We start from the raw sequence: 16,380 nt of genomic DNA, 5'->3' as shown, positions 1-16,380 counted from the left end.
GCTCTTTATATCATTGGAAAGAGCATCAAAAGTTGTATAACCTATCACCTTTTTACTTAAATATATCTTTAAAGTAAAAAGTTATTAAGCGACAAAGACGCTCCCATTGGCTTTCCATGTTAAAAATTTTCATTTTTAAACGAGCTTAAAAAGAACAAACGAATTCTGACAGCTTAACGAAGCATAACATCATGTTCTATGGTCTTTTCTCAACAAATCCTGAAAGTATAAACAAAATCGTATCATATAATTTTGTACAATGAACAAATGAAAATGTCTCTGCAAAAACGTCCATAGACTTAACATGGGGAGCGAAAAAAGTTCAACTTCAAAGTCGTACTACAAAAAATATCGACTTCTTACGGGTAGACGGCGCACATGGGCGTGTACCTGAATGTGTCGGCCATAAAATGGTGTGCAGCAAACCATACCTTGACCTGCGATTTTTTCCGCTATTCGCGATCGCGCAAAAAGTGTCCAAAACCCCGTTGACTTAACATGGGGAAAATGGAATCGCACGTGCCACGTGCCACGAGGTTTTAAGCGAGTAGCGACCGGTGCCATCAGGTAGATCGCCTTCGGGAGCCCATACCCTGAAATTTTTACGAAAATCGAGCCACAAGTTTAGGCCCCTACCAAGTTGCCCCAATCTCAGGCCAACTTTGCAAACATAGCCCGGAGAAGGACCGCTCCGGTTGTTTTTCAATAGAAAAACACAATTCTAACGAATAGTGTTTGTCTTTTCAAACAACCTGCGGTTACCAGCATCTGCGATGCTGGGCTCCGCATCGCAGGACCGCAGGTTGTTTGAGCAAGCACCTCTGTAACGCCGCCAAAACACCCGCCGCCAAACGAGAGGATGAGCCTTGCACGTGCAGACCAGAGTGGGTGTGCTATCCCAATTGACTTGTTCACGGCACTCTATTCGCCGGTCTCAAGCGGTGTACCAAATTTGAGCTCAATCGGCCCGGCCAATTTCAAGATCTGGAAGCGACCCCTACACGTGCGCACGTGCAGCTGCACCCCATCCGTGGCACATGAAAATACATACTAACTGACTTGTTCATGGCACCCTACTACCCAGTCTCTAGTGGTATGCCAAATTTGAGCACAGTCGGTCCAGCCGTTCTTGAGATCTGGAAGCGTCAGCCTGCACGTGCGCACGTGCAAACTGGATCCCATCTGACTTGTGCACGGCACCCTACTAACCGGTCTCTAGCGGTGTACCAAATTTGAGCTCAATCGGCCCGGCCGTTCTCGAGATCTGGAAGCGTCAGCCTGCACGTGCGCACGTGCAAACTGGATCCCATCTGACTTGTGCACGGCACCCTACTAACCGGTCTCTAGCGGTGTACCAAATTTGAGCTCAATCGGCCCGGCCGTTCTCGAGATCTGGAAGCGTCACCCTGCACGTGCGCACGTGCGGTTGCACCCCAACCGTGACACATGAAAAGGCATGTCCCGGCGGGTGCCTACAGCCTTGTGTAGTTTCAGCAGAATCTCCCCAAGAATTACCGTGGTATTGTCATCACAACAAAAGTGACACCTCTCCGTTTAACACGTGTCACGTGCAGTAGGGGTCACCCGCAAGCGTCGTGCATAGTAAAATACTTGTAAGAAGGGTATAAGCTACCCCACACACAAAACCGCAAGTGTATCGGTCCACTCGTTGCGGAGATAGAAGTCGTACAAAAGCGTCCCCACGGCGGCCGGCCGCTAATATTTCGCATTTAATCGCATCCTTCTATGGGAGGTATCCCCGTCACCTGTTCGTATACTGTATGAGCCAAAGCCATATATAGGTCTGAGCTCAAATCTCGATAGAGTCGTGCTTTTTTACTTAATTTATCAAAAACGGCAATACGTGCAATAGCGGTCTATATGTCATTGGAAAGAGCATCGAAAGTTGTATATTTTATTAACTTTTCACTTTGGTATGTCTGCAACGTAAAAAGTTATTAGGCAACAAAGACGCTCCCATTGACTTTCCATGTTAAAAATTTTAAATTTCAAATGAACTTTATAAGAAAAAATGAGTTTTGCCAGCTTAACGAAGCATAACGGCATGTACTATGCTCTTTCCTCTACAAGATATAAGAGTTTGGGCGAAATCTATCTCTAAAATTTTGTACAAAGATCGAATGAAAATGTCTCTGCAAAGTCTCGGCATCGCCGTCCATTGACTTAACATGGGACACAGCAAAATTCCAACTTTGACCTCGTGCAAAGACACGTTCCGAGATTCTGAGGGGTATACGGCGCACACTGGCGTGTACCCAAACGTGTTTGCCATAAAATGCTGGGAAGAAAACCACCTACTTCTTGGCTCGTTTTCCCGCCATTCGCGATCGCGCAAAAAGTGTCCAAAACCCCGTTGACTTAACATGGGGAAAATGGAATCGCACGTGCCACGCGCAAAAGACTTCTTAGCGAGTAGCGACCGGTGACATCAGGTAGATCGCCTGCGGGAGCCCATACCCTGAACTTTTTACGAAGATTGTACATTTCGTCTAGGCCCCCGTCAAGTTGTACTGATTCGCGGCCAGACTTGCAAAACATACCCCGGACAACGACCGCTCCGGTTGTTTTTCAATAGAAAAACACAATTCTAACGAATAGTGTTTGTCTTTCTTTTCAAACAACCTGCGGTTACACACCGTTTTTGATGTTAAATCAACAGAGAAAACTCCTGAACATAAAAAATGATCAGAATGTATAAGGATAATAGTATAAATAAAAATCGACGACACCAGCGCCTATCACCGCCCTTGCACATTCACCACTCCCCATTCCACGCACAGATTGTTTACCCCTTGGTTTACCCCGTGTTCGCAGTCTCCCTGACGACGGAGATTCTATACGCCCACCGACCAATCACGTTCAAGATCAGCGGGGCTTGGCCGCAGTTCTCGAACGCCATTGGCCAGATTAAGCAGGACCTTCGTCGTCAGTAAACTGTGAACACGGTGTTACATATTTCGCTATGGTAACAAAAGCGCCAGAATTGACTACCAGAATTGGATCCGAAGGTCAAATGGGTCACGTGACTGACAAGTTCAGATGGACAACACCTGGAAAACGGCACAACGTACAATAACGCTCTATATATCATTGGAAAGAGCATCAAAAATTGTATATCCTATCAACTTTTCACTTGAATATGTATTCAAGGTACAAAGTTATTAAGCACCAAAGACGCTCCCATTGACTTTCCATGTTAAAATTTTTCATTTTTAAAGAAGCCTAAAGACAACAAACGAATTCTGACAGCTTAACGAAGCATAACAACATGTTCTATGGTCTTTTCTCCACAAGTCCTGAAAGTTTAAACAAAATCGTATCATATAATTTTGTACAATGAGCGAATGAAAATGCCTCTGCAAAAACGCCCATTGACTTAACATGGGGAGCGAAAAAAGTTCAACTTCAAAGTCGTACTACAAAAAATATCGACTTCTTACGGGTATACGGTACACAGGGGCGTGTACCTGAACATGTCGGCCATAAAATGGTGTGCAGCAAACCATACCTTGACCTGCGATTTTTTCCGCTATTCGCGATTGCGCAAAAAGTGTCCCAAACTCCCATTGACTTACTATGGGAAAAATGGAATCGCACGTGCCACGTGCCACGAGGTTTTAAGCGAGTAGCGACCGGTGCCATCAGGTAGATCGCCCCCGAGAGCCCATACACTGAACTTTTTACGAAAATCGCAATGCACGTTTAGGCCCCACCCAAAATGTCTCGATTCGCTGCCAGACTTGCAAAACATAGCCCGGAGAACGACCGCTCCGGTTGTTTTTCAATAGAAAAACACAATTCTAACGAATAGTGTTTGTCTTTTCAAACAACCTGCGGTTACGGAGTCGGTGTGCTACAGACTGACGTGCACGGCACCCTATTCGCCGGTCTATAGCGGTGTGCCAAATTTGAGTGCAATCGACCCGGCCGTTTTCGAGATCTGGAAGCGACACCCTGCATGTGCGCACGTGCAGCCTGGGCCCCAATTGACTTGTGCACGGCACTCTTTTCGCCGGTTTCTAGCGATGTACCAAATTTAATCTGATTCGGCCCAGCCGTTTCCAAGATCTGGAAGCGACCCCTGCAGGTGCGCACGTGCAGCTGCACCCCAACCGCGGCACATGAAAATACATACTTACTGACTTGTGCACGGCACCCTACTAACCAGTCTCTAGTGGTATGCCAAATTTGAGCACAGTCGGTCCAGCCGTTCTTGAGATATGGAAGCGTCAGCCTGCACGTGCGCACGTGCAAACTGGGTCCCATCTGACTTGTGCACGGCACCCTACTCGCCGAGCCCTAACGGTGTGCCAACTTTGATCACAATCGGCCCAGCCGTTCTCGAGATCTGGAATCGTCACCCTGCCCGTGCGCACGTGCAGCGGCGCCCCAACCGTGACACATGGAAATGCATCGCCTGGAAAGTGTCTACCTCCATGCCAAGCAGACTTGTGACAGCTCAAGAAAAAAGTGAGCTCGCTCAGCTCAACTCCGTCTTATCCGCTCCCGCTCAGCTCCCGCTCAGTTTAACGCGGCTCAGCTCAGCTCACGTTCCGCTCAAACCGGCTGCGCTCCGCTCACGCTCAGTTCAGCTCAGCTCAGTTTCCGCTCAGCTCAGCTCAGCTCAGTTTCCGCTCAGCTCAGTTCAGTTTCCGCTCAGCTCAGCTCAGTTTCCGCTCAGCTCAGCTCAGTTTCCGCTCAGCTCAGCTCAGCTCAGCTCAGTTTCCGCTCAGTTCAGTTTCCGCTCAGCTCAGTTTCCGCTCAGCTCAGCTCAGCTCAACTCAGTTCCCGTTCAGCTCAGCTCAGTTTCCGCTCAATTCAGCTCAGCTCAGTTTCCGCTCAGAAAAAATGTACCGACGAAAAAATGCACGGACGAAAAAATGTACAGACGAAAAAAAAAATGCGACACGAAAAAAGTCGGACGAAAATCTGCGGACGAAAAATTGTCCGACGAAAATCTTCTAGACGAAAAAAACGTCATGGAATCATCTCAACTAGGCGGCGTTTCACGGCCGAGAGCAGCACGCCCACGCCGCCATCCGCTCTTGGCACCCTGCCAGGAGCTGACGTTACATTTTGGGGTAGTGTTGGAACTTGGAGATAAGAGTTTGTTTATATCTCCATGGAAACCCCATTTGACACGTGTGATAGCAGCGTGCTGTTATCAGTGAAACCTATAATACCACCCTGATCTCAACCAAGGCAATGTCAACACTATTAGAATTCATAGTCGGCGTGTGAATAAGGGAGCTTTTCCCATATAATGGACATCAGAAGGTGAGAGTTCCAGTTAGCGCCTCTGCCCCACCCCACTTTCAATAGGATATGGTTGCTCAGCCCACATTCAACCAACGAAGAGGAATTTTATTTGCTAATTCCTAATTGTAAATATTTTATGCAGAGGTAAGAACCCTTATTGATAAAATTAATTTAAAACTGCTTAGGTAAATAACAAAGTGAAGAATGCTGAATTGTACATTGCGGAGCAGAGTGTCAAGGCGAAGCATCAAAGCCTGACAGTAGGTATTCATCTTGCAGTCAGACTTGAAACTTGAGAATGGCTGTATTAGCCTGTAAATTGGCCAAGACCCTGGTCTTCCAATTTCCATGCAATATGGGGTGAAAGAATTTAAGCTTGATTAGTGATTACTATTGATTTCTTTAGAGTTTTGATATTTTTAAGTGCGATCACGAAGGCAGTGTAATTGCTCACTCCATAGCTAGCTCATAGCTGAAGCATCAAAGCCTGAGTTAATTTCCAAGCATGAACTGAAAAGAAAATTAGAACTGGATCAGCTCAGCTCAGCTAAATCAGCTCAGCTCAATCAGCTCAGCTCGCTCAGCTCAGCTCAGCTCAATCAGCTCAGCTCAGCTCAGCTCAGCTCGCTCAGCTCAGCTCGCTCAGCTCAGCTCAATCAGCTCAGCTCAGCTCGCTCAGCTCAGCTCAGCTCAATCAGCTCAGCTCAGCTCAGCTCAAGCTCATTCAGCTCAGCTCAGCTCAAGCTCATTCAGCTCAGCTCAGACAGCAGCTCAGCTCAATGCATTACTGAGCCGGCTCAGCTCACAGCTCAACAATTTTGCAAAATGTTGAGCCGGCTCATGAGCTGAGCTGATTTTTGAGCCGGCTCAACTGAGCTGATCACAAGTCTGATGCCAAGTTTTAGCGCAATCGGCCCAGTAATTACAGAGCTATTGCGCTTATTACAAAACAGGCACTTCTTGGCTTTGCACGTGGAACGTGCGTTAGGGGTCACCCATATGCATCGAGAGTAGCACACTATATGAAAGAAAGGAAAAAGCTACCCCACACAAAAAACCGTAAGTGTATCAGCCCAGTGGTTGCCGAGATATAAGTCGTACAAAAACGTCCCCAGACTCCCCACGGCGGCCGGCCGCTATTTAGCAGTAAAATCGTGTCGCATCCTTCTATGCGAGGTATCCCCGTCACCTGTTCGTATACTGTCTGAGCAAAGGCCATACGTTAAGGTCCAAACTCCATAGTGAGGCGGACATACGAATTTACGAGAGTTTAGCGACGAAATGATTCACTTAATTGTTAAGTAATGGGTACCATTAGGTACGCCATAAATTTTCTCTAGCATCTCACCGTAGATGCAGTAAAAAGTGCTTTACTTTTCAATGTATATAAAGACTTGCTCAGCTCAATTAGTGCACTCTGTATTGGCTCAAGCCGTATCATGCGAGCGCAATACAAACTAGAGCACCAGACAGCGCAGCGCTCCCCAACTCACTGCTCGCCCAGTCCACCCGGGCCGCCGCCACGACGGCCCCCCGCAAGTAGGCATCCCGCACTGCACCGACAGCCGCGGGCGACCAGCTGACCGGCCAGCTGACCGGCCAGCAGCCGGCGGGCGGCAAGCCGCGGATGGCCGACCCGCCGGCGCGGCGAGGGAGGAGAGGGAGGCAGCTGAAAGACCCGACTACAAACATATATACCAAAGAAACATTACATGTAATCATCGATGACGCGACATAAATCTGCTTTATTGGGGTTAGCGGTGTAGTCTGTGATGCCATCACAATGAAAATAGCCTAGTTTTGTAGAGCATCAAATTCTGATTCCATAACGAATCTCGCTAGTCCATTTTCAATTGTAAATAAGCCTTTTATTGCGATGCAAAGTCCCGAAATGGTGCCGACGGCGGCCGGTCCCCCGATGGTACAGGGACCCGCAGTTGCTTCTGTACACACTAGTATTTCAGCGTATTCTTGGCCTGTGACACCGTTGGAGGCGAATTGGGAAATGATTGTGTGCTTATTAAAACCACCATCTGAAGGGCTTTAAACTGATGTGCTGCTCTCCTAATTCAGTGAACTTTTTATGGCTATATCAGCAAAACATTGTTTTCAGCGCTTTTTCCTGCCCCATTCCTTCTGAAACCTGGAACCGCTTATTCCATTTACTCCTGCCATCTGACGATGGTCTTGCTGACTACTAGTTCCGGCGCTAGTTACTGCTCCAGTTTTGCACCCGGCACAAACTCAGGCGGCACCGGGCCGTGGCTCGACCAAGGGAGGGTCGGACCGAGCCGACTGCCTGGGGCGCGGTTAGATCGGACGCCCTGCTGGGGAAGGGGACGGGAGTGAGGGGGAGGGGAGGAGGTGGTCACGTGGTCCGTCCAAGCTCGCAGACGGCCTGTCCTGCGCCCAGCCATGTTCCGTGATCCAAAATGGCACGAGAGCTGTGGAATGCCTGGAGGAGACGCTTCGAAAGCGAACTTCAGCAGCACTAATTTACCATATTCTGTGGAGATAAATGAATATTATCTTAATGCAGAAAAATTGTATGCCTAAGCTGTATAAGCTGTATCTTTTTAGAAGTTGTAAATAGGATTATTTTTAGGGACTTATAGGTTTCGGATACACAGTGAATTGTGTTACATTAAGCTGTTTCGCTGTTATGGTTACTTACTGAAGAGTTATCCTTTTTTCTCACAGGGAATAACAATACAATAACAATACGAATAAAACCAGACGTTTCGCACAAAAAAGTGCCTCCGTCAGTGGCAAGAAATAAGTAATTAGGCATAAATGTTTTCTTTCGATAAAATCGATGAAGTGGTTATCTTTATTTTTTTTAAAGATATATTTTCAGCAGTTTTTTAAGCGCATCATGGAAGCTTATAAATATTTGTGTATTTTATCGACAACCCGGCTGGCCAGACCGAGACGGTGCCGCATATAGTTCTCATCGATGTTAAACCTATACACTTATTTTTCTCCACTGACGAAGGCACGTTGTTGTCCGAAACGTTTGGTTTTATTCGCATTGTTTTTATATTGTCATTGTCCGTGAGAAAAACATACTCATATGGACTGGTCTCAGTTCATGTAGAAATTGTTGCATATTCATCAACACAGATAAAATGAATATTAGCCCTCACCACACATATAAGTAGAGGTAAGTAGACCGCGCCCCCTGTTTTTCACCAATAAATCGCGGCAAAGCGAAGGATTGCGACGATTCTTTGGTGCCCTGGAGTTAATCAATTTTACAACTTCCCGGAAAATTAAATAGCCCTTATCATTTTTGCATCTTGTCTGAAAATTTTAAATCCCTGAACCAAATTACCTTTAACCTGTGATTATTTTTCTCAAGATCATGTCAGGCCAGAATAGCAATTGAAAGTCAGCGCACATCTTCTGTGTGTTTCCATAGTCGTTTCGTGATTAGCAACGTGACACCATTGCATGTGAAATATACTATCTAATGTTTGTCTCATTGATTGTTGTGGGTGCTAAGGTCACGTGAAACTCAGGTTAAGGTCATTTACTTGAAATGATCTCGGTTAACTTCCTTAAATTTGCACCTTTTTACTGTGGTTTTTAGGAAGTGTTGGTTTGAAATTTAGCACTCATTTTAGCATTTGAAAACTAGGCATACTTAGGTATCGGTTATAGTGCCTATGCAATATGTTGCAAGGCTGTAAGTGCTGGTTAACATTCTATGGATAGCCGGCAGAACGCCTAATGGGTGATCTGGCGTGACCCGTCCTACCCCAAATGCTATGATACATCATCTTTGATCAAAGCAAGTGCAAAGTCGGAGTCAGAAGCAAGCCAAGTCCCAGCAAACTTCACTTGTAGAAATTCTAGCAGGACCCAATTTTCCGTGCTTTTGGGTTATTAACCTGATCTGGGAGGTCAACCAGTGACCTAGGATCTCAGCATTGACCAGGACATAAAAATAATTGGCTTTCTCTCGTCAGCGATGACCAGGACCCTCAAATCATCGGATTTCTCTCGTCACGAGCAGCTCGCTCTTTTTTTTCAACGAAGCTCTGGCTATTTTTATCAAGGGCCGAATGGCTGAGGGTTTCTACGCCCCTCCGCTACATGTAAGACGCTGAAAATAAGTGCCTAAGTGGGTGAGGGTTAAATATCGATTGGTTTTTAAGTGCCGAAGCCCGAAGCACTTTAATTTACTTCGATAGCAGTTTTAAGACCAACGAGCTCGAATACTATAACTTCTTGAACAATGTAAGCACCACATAAAATGAATCGTAAGAGAAGCGGCTCAAGATTAAGGAGCTATGAGACACTTAATAAAAAACGGCATAGATTAGAAACTGCACCTAACTTGCACTGGTTTTTAAACCTTTTCGTTGCAGACTGGTAGATTAAATTTTAGGATTGATTTCAGCTGATGCTCAAATGGAGCTATTCATTCGTTCATTCATGCGACCATCCAATCCCATTAATAAAAGGAGCCAGTGACAAAATTGTTCATTTTAGATAAGTGTGAAATACAAACTCAATAAAAGTTGAATGATACGGCAAATTTGACAGCTTTTATAATGAACACACAAAAAACTTTAACAAATCAAAGTTGACAGCCCCACATAGGGGAGAGTGAGGTAAGATCCAGACATGTGCATTGATCCGAGTGATGGATCTATGATCTCAGTGGATCTCGAAGCAAAGTACAGGTTGGGATATATGATCCCACCGGAACCGGCGTAAAAAATACATCTTGGATCTATGATCTCATATGATCTGACGATAAATTAAGAACATGGATCTATGATCTGAGTGGATCCCACCAGGCACCACACTTGAAACCATGTTTTAAAGGGTTTCTATGCCAATAAGTGACACAAAAATATGGATTATGACGTGCGATCACATAACATCACTAAAACAGAACGTTTGTGAGTTGAAACAAGTGCTTTTTGGGGATATATGTGTTGACAAAAGATAAGTGAGGATCTATGATCTCACTGGATCTCAAGTAAAAAATGAGACTCGGATCTGTGATCCATACGGATCTCTCGATAAAGTAAAGAGCTGGATCTATGATCCCGTCGGATCCGAGATCAGGATCCGTGGGATCAGATCCCAGATCCATTTTCTCGGGGATCCATGCACATGTCTGAGATGAGCCAGGGGCAAGTTTAGCCACCCCATGTTTCTCAGCTCCTATGGCGCTAATTGACTTGAGCTTCCATGTGCCGTTCGCTTACGATGCTGCAATCTTTCACGTGAGACGGCAACGTTTTCACGCTCAGCACCCGGTAACATGTGGTATCGCCCCTGATAACTAGGACATGTTTTGCCTTTAAAATGAGATGGTTGTTATCTGCGGTGCGTGGTTATTTTCCTTAGCGGGTGTCATTAATCGAAAATGGCCACGGGTGGGGCAAGATGAGCCATTTTCACCTGGGGAAGATGAGCCGGATAAGCCATTGTTGTCTCCGCTGTCGAAAACCAGACTGAGCTGCGCTTGTTTCTGCTGAATAAAAATGGTAGAAAATTGTTTTTCTTTGTTGATTACACAAGTTGTAAGTGATTTGCAGGTTAGCTGAAGGATAAAATGATTTCTTCCGTGATAGAAAACTTGACGAGCTATTGGAAGGCTTAAAACAGCCACTTTTTGATGGAGGAAAAAAAAACTTTACCATAAGTATCTATGCCATGGAGTAAATAAAAGAGCCCACTCTTCGCCGCGCCCGGGAAAAGAAAAGGTTCGCTTTTTCTATCCATGCTCAACTTTCCCCACGACGTGTCTCAACTTACCCCGCCCATGGGGTAAGATGAGCAACGTGCAAGATGATTTTTGAGGTAGCCTTTTCAGTACAAAAATAAGCGGTATGAAACATTTCTGGCCACCATTACATGCGCAAATTGCCACTCTGTCCGTCCAACCCGTAAACGCAGAAAAATGATCAGTAAGTTAGCCTGTAGCTTACGAAAAACAAAAAGCGGCTCAACTTACCTCATTCTTCCCTACGTAACACAATTGAGGGCATTTTTAGGCCATCACAGTCAGACATGTGCAATGTGCATGGATCCGAGAAAATGGATCTGGGATCTGATCCCACGGATCCTGATCTCGGATCCGTCGGGATCATAGATCCAGCTCTGTAATTTATCGAGAAATCCGTAGGGATCACAGATCCGAGTCTCATTTTTTTGCTTCAGATCCAGTGAGATCACAGATCCTCACTTATTTTTTATCAACACATATATCCCAAAAAAGCACTTGTTTCAACTCACAAACGTTCTGTTTTAGTGATTTTATGTGATCACACGTCATAATCCATAGTTTTGTGTCACTTATTGGCATAGAAACCCTTTAAAACATGGTTTCAAATGTGGTGCATAGTGGGATCCATTCAGATCATAGATCCATATTCTTAATTTATCGTCAGATCATATGAGATCATAGATCCAAGATGTATTTTTCACGCCGGATCCGGTGGGATCCGGTGGGCCTGTACTTTGCTTCGAGATCCACTGAGATCATAGATCCATCACTCGGATCCATGCACATGTCTGATCACAGTATTTGTCAACAATTGTTGTTTGGGGGACTGGGGAGGGTGGTTACTGGCTCATAATCTGTCCCCCCCCCCCCCAAAAAAAAAGAAAGAAAACGAAACCGATCATCCGCAAAAAGAACTATTGAGCTCGAACCAAGGCGACGAATCGATTTATAGGTATGCAGGATGACTAACGATGCCACTTTTTGACTTCTTGTGTCAAATAAATTCCATCATCTGGATAGCACGTCAACATTCTATTTGACATTTTGCAACAAACGTATACTATTTGGCGCGACTAGCCTCATAAATGTTCTGAAACTAAAACCGTTTCTTCGCAATTAACTTGAACCACGTTATCCCAGCTTATGCACGACAAAAATAAAATAATGCTTCAGGATCACTGGCCTGAATTCCAATGCTTCAAGTTTACTCAAAACCGGTGTGGCTGAGGCACTCTTCGCTACATCTCGTGACGGCCACCATTGTGTTGCATTTTTCGGTAAGCTATAAGTTAATAAGGAAAGGATTGGTGAGTGGGTTGAAAACAGCCCTCACCCTCCACCCCCTCCTTCTTCTGGAAACATAAGTAACCGAAAGATCTGGCGATGGTTTATCCACCTCCTCTGCCGCTGCGCTGCGAGGCCTCGATTCGTTCGGTATGCGGCTTCCTGAGCGGTCCTCCCCGGAGGCAAGGTGAAAGGTCATGGCCTGTATCAGAAATTTATACGTTGCTGAATATGTTTTATAGTTCTTCCAAGGCCTTGGACATCGTTTTATTATATCGGATAAGCATTGCACTTTCTTGTCAATCAATACATCTAAAGAAAACTTGATCATAATCTTATACTGCGGCAATTGTAGTTCTGCTTACGGTTGCCTCTTTATGATACGGGCCACCACCACCTCCACTGCGCTGGAGCTCTGGCGTTCTACCCCTCCCCGCTACGGACCGGCCCTCGGGCTAGGTGTGTTAGTACTGAGCGCAAACCTGTAGTAGTCACGTGACTTTCATTCACGTAGCGGGAACGGAAGCTATAGGCGATACCAAGGACGGGCTCTGGGGAGGCAACCGGCGCGGAAAAATAGCACGATTGTAGTTTTGGAAGAATATCTGTTGCGGTAAGAGGAATTATACAAAACATACGTCCTAGGAGCAAACATGTGTTATTCGTCCATACTTTGCACTACATTTCCTTTCTCCAATGGCCAGCACTTAGCAAATAATAGCGCAATTCTAAATTGGTAATATATGTGTACAGTAGCAACTGCGGGTCCCTGTACCATACCATAGATGGTAAACAGGTTAGTTCACATTCCCGCCGCTATGCGGGCGGCGGCGGCGCCACCTGTCCTCGTGTCCGCCTGACAGCGTAACGATATAGGTCTGAGCTCAAATCTCGGTAATGTCGTGCTTTTTTACTATATTTCTCAAAAACGGCAGCACGTGCAATAACGTTGTATATATCATTGGAAAGAGCATCAAAAGTTGTATAAAATATCAACTTTTGACTTAAACATATCTTAAACGTAAAAAGTTATTAACCAGCAAAGACGCTCCCCTTGACTTTCCATGTTAAAATTTTTTATTTTTAAACGAGCTTCAAAAGAGCAAACGAATTCTGACAGCTTAACGAAGCATACCAACATGTTCTATGGTCTTTTCTCAACAAGTCCTGAAAGTTAAAGCAAAATCGTATCATATAATTTTGTACAATGAGCGAATGAAAATGTCTCTGCAAAAACGCCCATTGACTTAACATGGGGAGCGAAAAAAGTTCAACTTTGACCTCGTGCAAAGACACGTTACGAAGTTCTGAGGGGTATACGGCGCACACTGGCGTGTACCCAAACGTGTTTGCCATAAAATTCTTGGAAGAAAACCACCTCTTCCTTGGCTCGTTTTCCCGCCATTGGCGATCGCGCAAAAAGTGTCCAAAACCCCATTGACTTAACATGGGGAAAATGGAATCGCACGTGCCACGTGCCACGAGGTTTTAAGCGAGTAGCGACCGGTGCCATCAGGTAGATCGCCTGCGGGAGCCCATACCCTGAAATTTTTACGAAGATTGAGGGATTCGTTTAGGAGAGGCTCAACTTGTCTCGATTCGCGGCCAGACTTGCAAAACATAGCCCGGAGAAGGACCGCTCCGGTTGTTTTTCAATAGACCAGCATCTGCGATGCTGGGCTCCGCATCGCGGGACCGCAGGTTGTTTGAGCAAGCACCTTTGTAAACGCAGCAAAAACGCCCGCCGCCAAACGAGAGGATGAGCCTTGCACGTGCAGACCGGAGTCGGTGTGCTACAGACTGACGTGCACGGCACCCTATTCGCCGGTCTATAGCGGTGTGCCAAATTTGAGTGCAATCGACCCGGCCGTTTTCGAGATCTGGAAGCGACACCCTGCATGTGCGCACGTGCAGCCTGGGCCCCAATTGACTTGTGCACGGCACTCTTTTCGCCGGTTTCTAGCGATGTACCAAATTTAATCTGATTCGGCCCAGCCGTTTCCAAGCTCTGGAAGCGACCCCTGCAGGTGCGCACGTGCAGCTGCACCCCAACCGTGGCACATGAAAATACATACTTACTGACTTGTGCACGGCACCCTACTAACCAGTCTCTAGTGGTATGCCAAATTTGAGCACAGTCGGTCCAGCCGTTCTTGAGATATGGAAGCGTCAGCCTGCACGTGCGCACGTGCAAACTGGGTCCCATCTGACTTGTGCACGGCACCCTACTCGCCGAGCCCTAACGGTGTGCCAACTTTGATCACAATCGGCCCAGCCGTTCTCGAGATCTGGAATCGTCACCCTGCCCGTGCGCACGTGCAGCGGCGCCCCAACCGTGACACATGGAAATGCATCGCCTGGAAAGTGTCTACCTCCATGCCAAGTTTTAGCGCAATCGGCCCAGTAATTACAGAGCTATTGCGCTTATTACAAAACAGGCACTTCTTGGCTTTGCACGTGGAACGTGCGTTAGGGGTCACCCATATGCATCGAGAGTAGCACACTATATGAAAGAAAGGAAAAAGCTACCCCACACAAAAAACCGTAAGTGTATCAGCCCAGTGGTTGCCGAGATATAAGTCGTACAAAAACGTCCCCAGACTCCCCACGGCGGCCGGCCGCTATTTAGCAGTAAAATCGTGTCGCATCCTTCTATGCGAGGTATCCCCGTCACCTGTTCGTATACTGTCTGAGCAAAGGCCATACGTTAAGGTCCAAACTCCATAGTGAGGCGGACATACGAATTTACGAGAGTTTAGCGACGAAATGATTCACTTAATTGTTAAGTAATGGGTACCATTAGGTACGCCATAAATTTTCTCTAGCATCTCACCGTAGATGCAGTAAAAAGTGCTTTACTTTTCAATGTATATAAAGACTTGCTCAGCTCAATTAGTGCACTCTGTATTGGCTCAAGCCGTATCATGCGAGCGCAATACAAACTAGAGCACCAGACAGCGCAGCGCTCCCCAACTCACTGCTCGCCCAGTCCACCCGGGCCGCCGCCACGACGGCCCCCCGCAAGTAGGCATCCCGCACTGCACCGACAGCCGCGGGCGACCAGCTGACCGGCCAGCTGACCGGCCAGCAGCCGGCGGGCGGCAAGCCGCGGATGGCCGACCCGCCGGCGCGGCGAGGGAGGAGAGGGAGGCAGCTGAAAGACCCGACTACAAACATATATACCAAAGAAACATTACATGTAATCATCGATGACGCGACATAAATCTGCTTTATTGGGGTTAGCGGTGTAGTCTGTGATGCCATCACAATGAAAATAGCCTAGTTTTGTAGAGCATCAAATTCTGATTCCATAACGAATCTCGCTAGTCCATTTTCAATTGTAAATAAGCCTTTTATTGCGATGCAAAGTCCCGAAATGGTGCCGACGGCGGCCGGTCCCCCGATGGTACCATACCATAGATGGTAAACAGGTTAGTTCACATTCCCGCCGCTATGCGGGCGGCGGCGGCGCCACCTGTCCTCGTGTCCGCCTGACACCGTAACGATATAGGTCTGAGCTCAAATCTCGGTAATGTCGTGCTTTTTTACTATATTTCTCAAAAACGGCAGCACGTGCAATAACGTTGTATATATCATTGGAAAGAGCATCAAAAGTTGTATAAAATATCAACTTTTGACTTAAACATATCTTAAACGTAAAAAGTTTTTAACCAGCAAAGACGCTCCCCTTGACTTTCCATGTTAAAATTTTTTATTTTTAAACGAGCTTCAAAAGAGCAAACGAATTCTGACAGCTTAACGAAGCATACCAACATGTTCTATGGTCTTTTCTCAACAAGTCCTGAAAGTTAAAGCAAAATCGTATCATATAATTTTGTACAATGAGCGAATGAAAATGTCTCTGCAAAAACGCCCATTGACTTAACATGGGGAGCGAAAAAAGTTCAACTTTGACCTCGTGCAAAGACACGTTACGAAGTTCTGAGGGGTATACGGCGCACACTGGCGTGTACCCAAACGTGTTTGCCATAAAATTCTTGGAAGAAAACCACCTCTTGCTTGGCTCGTTTTCCCGCCATTCGCGATCGCGCAAAAAGTGTCCAAAA

The sequence above is a fragment of the Amphibalanus amphitrite genome, unplaced genomic scaffold (assembly GCF_019059575.1).
Source record: "Amphibalanus amphitrite isolate SeventyFive unplaced genomic scaffold, NRLGWU_Aamphi_draft 000167F_arrow, whole genome shotgun sequence".
Lineage (NCBI taxonomy): Eukaryota > Metazoa > Arthropoda > Thecostraca > Balanomorpha > Balanidae > Amphibalanus > Amphibalanus amphitrite.
This window is presented reverse-complemented; position numbering follows the sequence as displayed.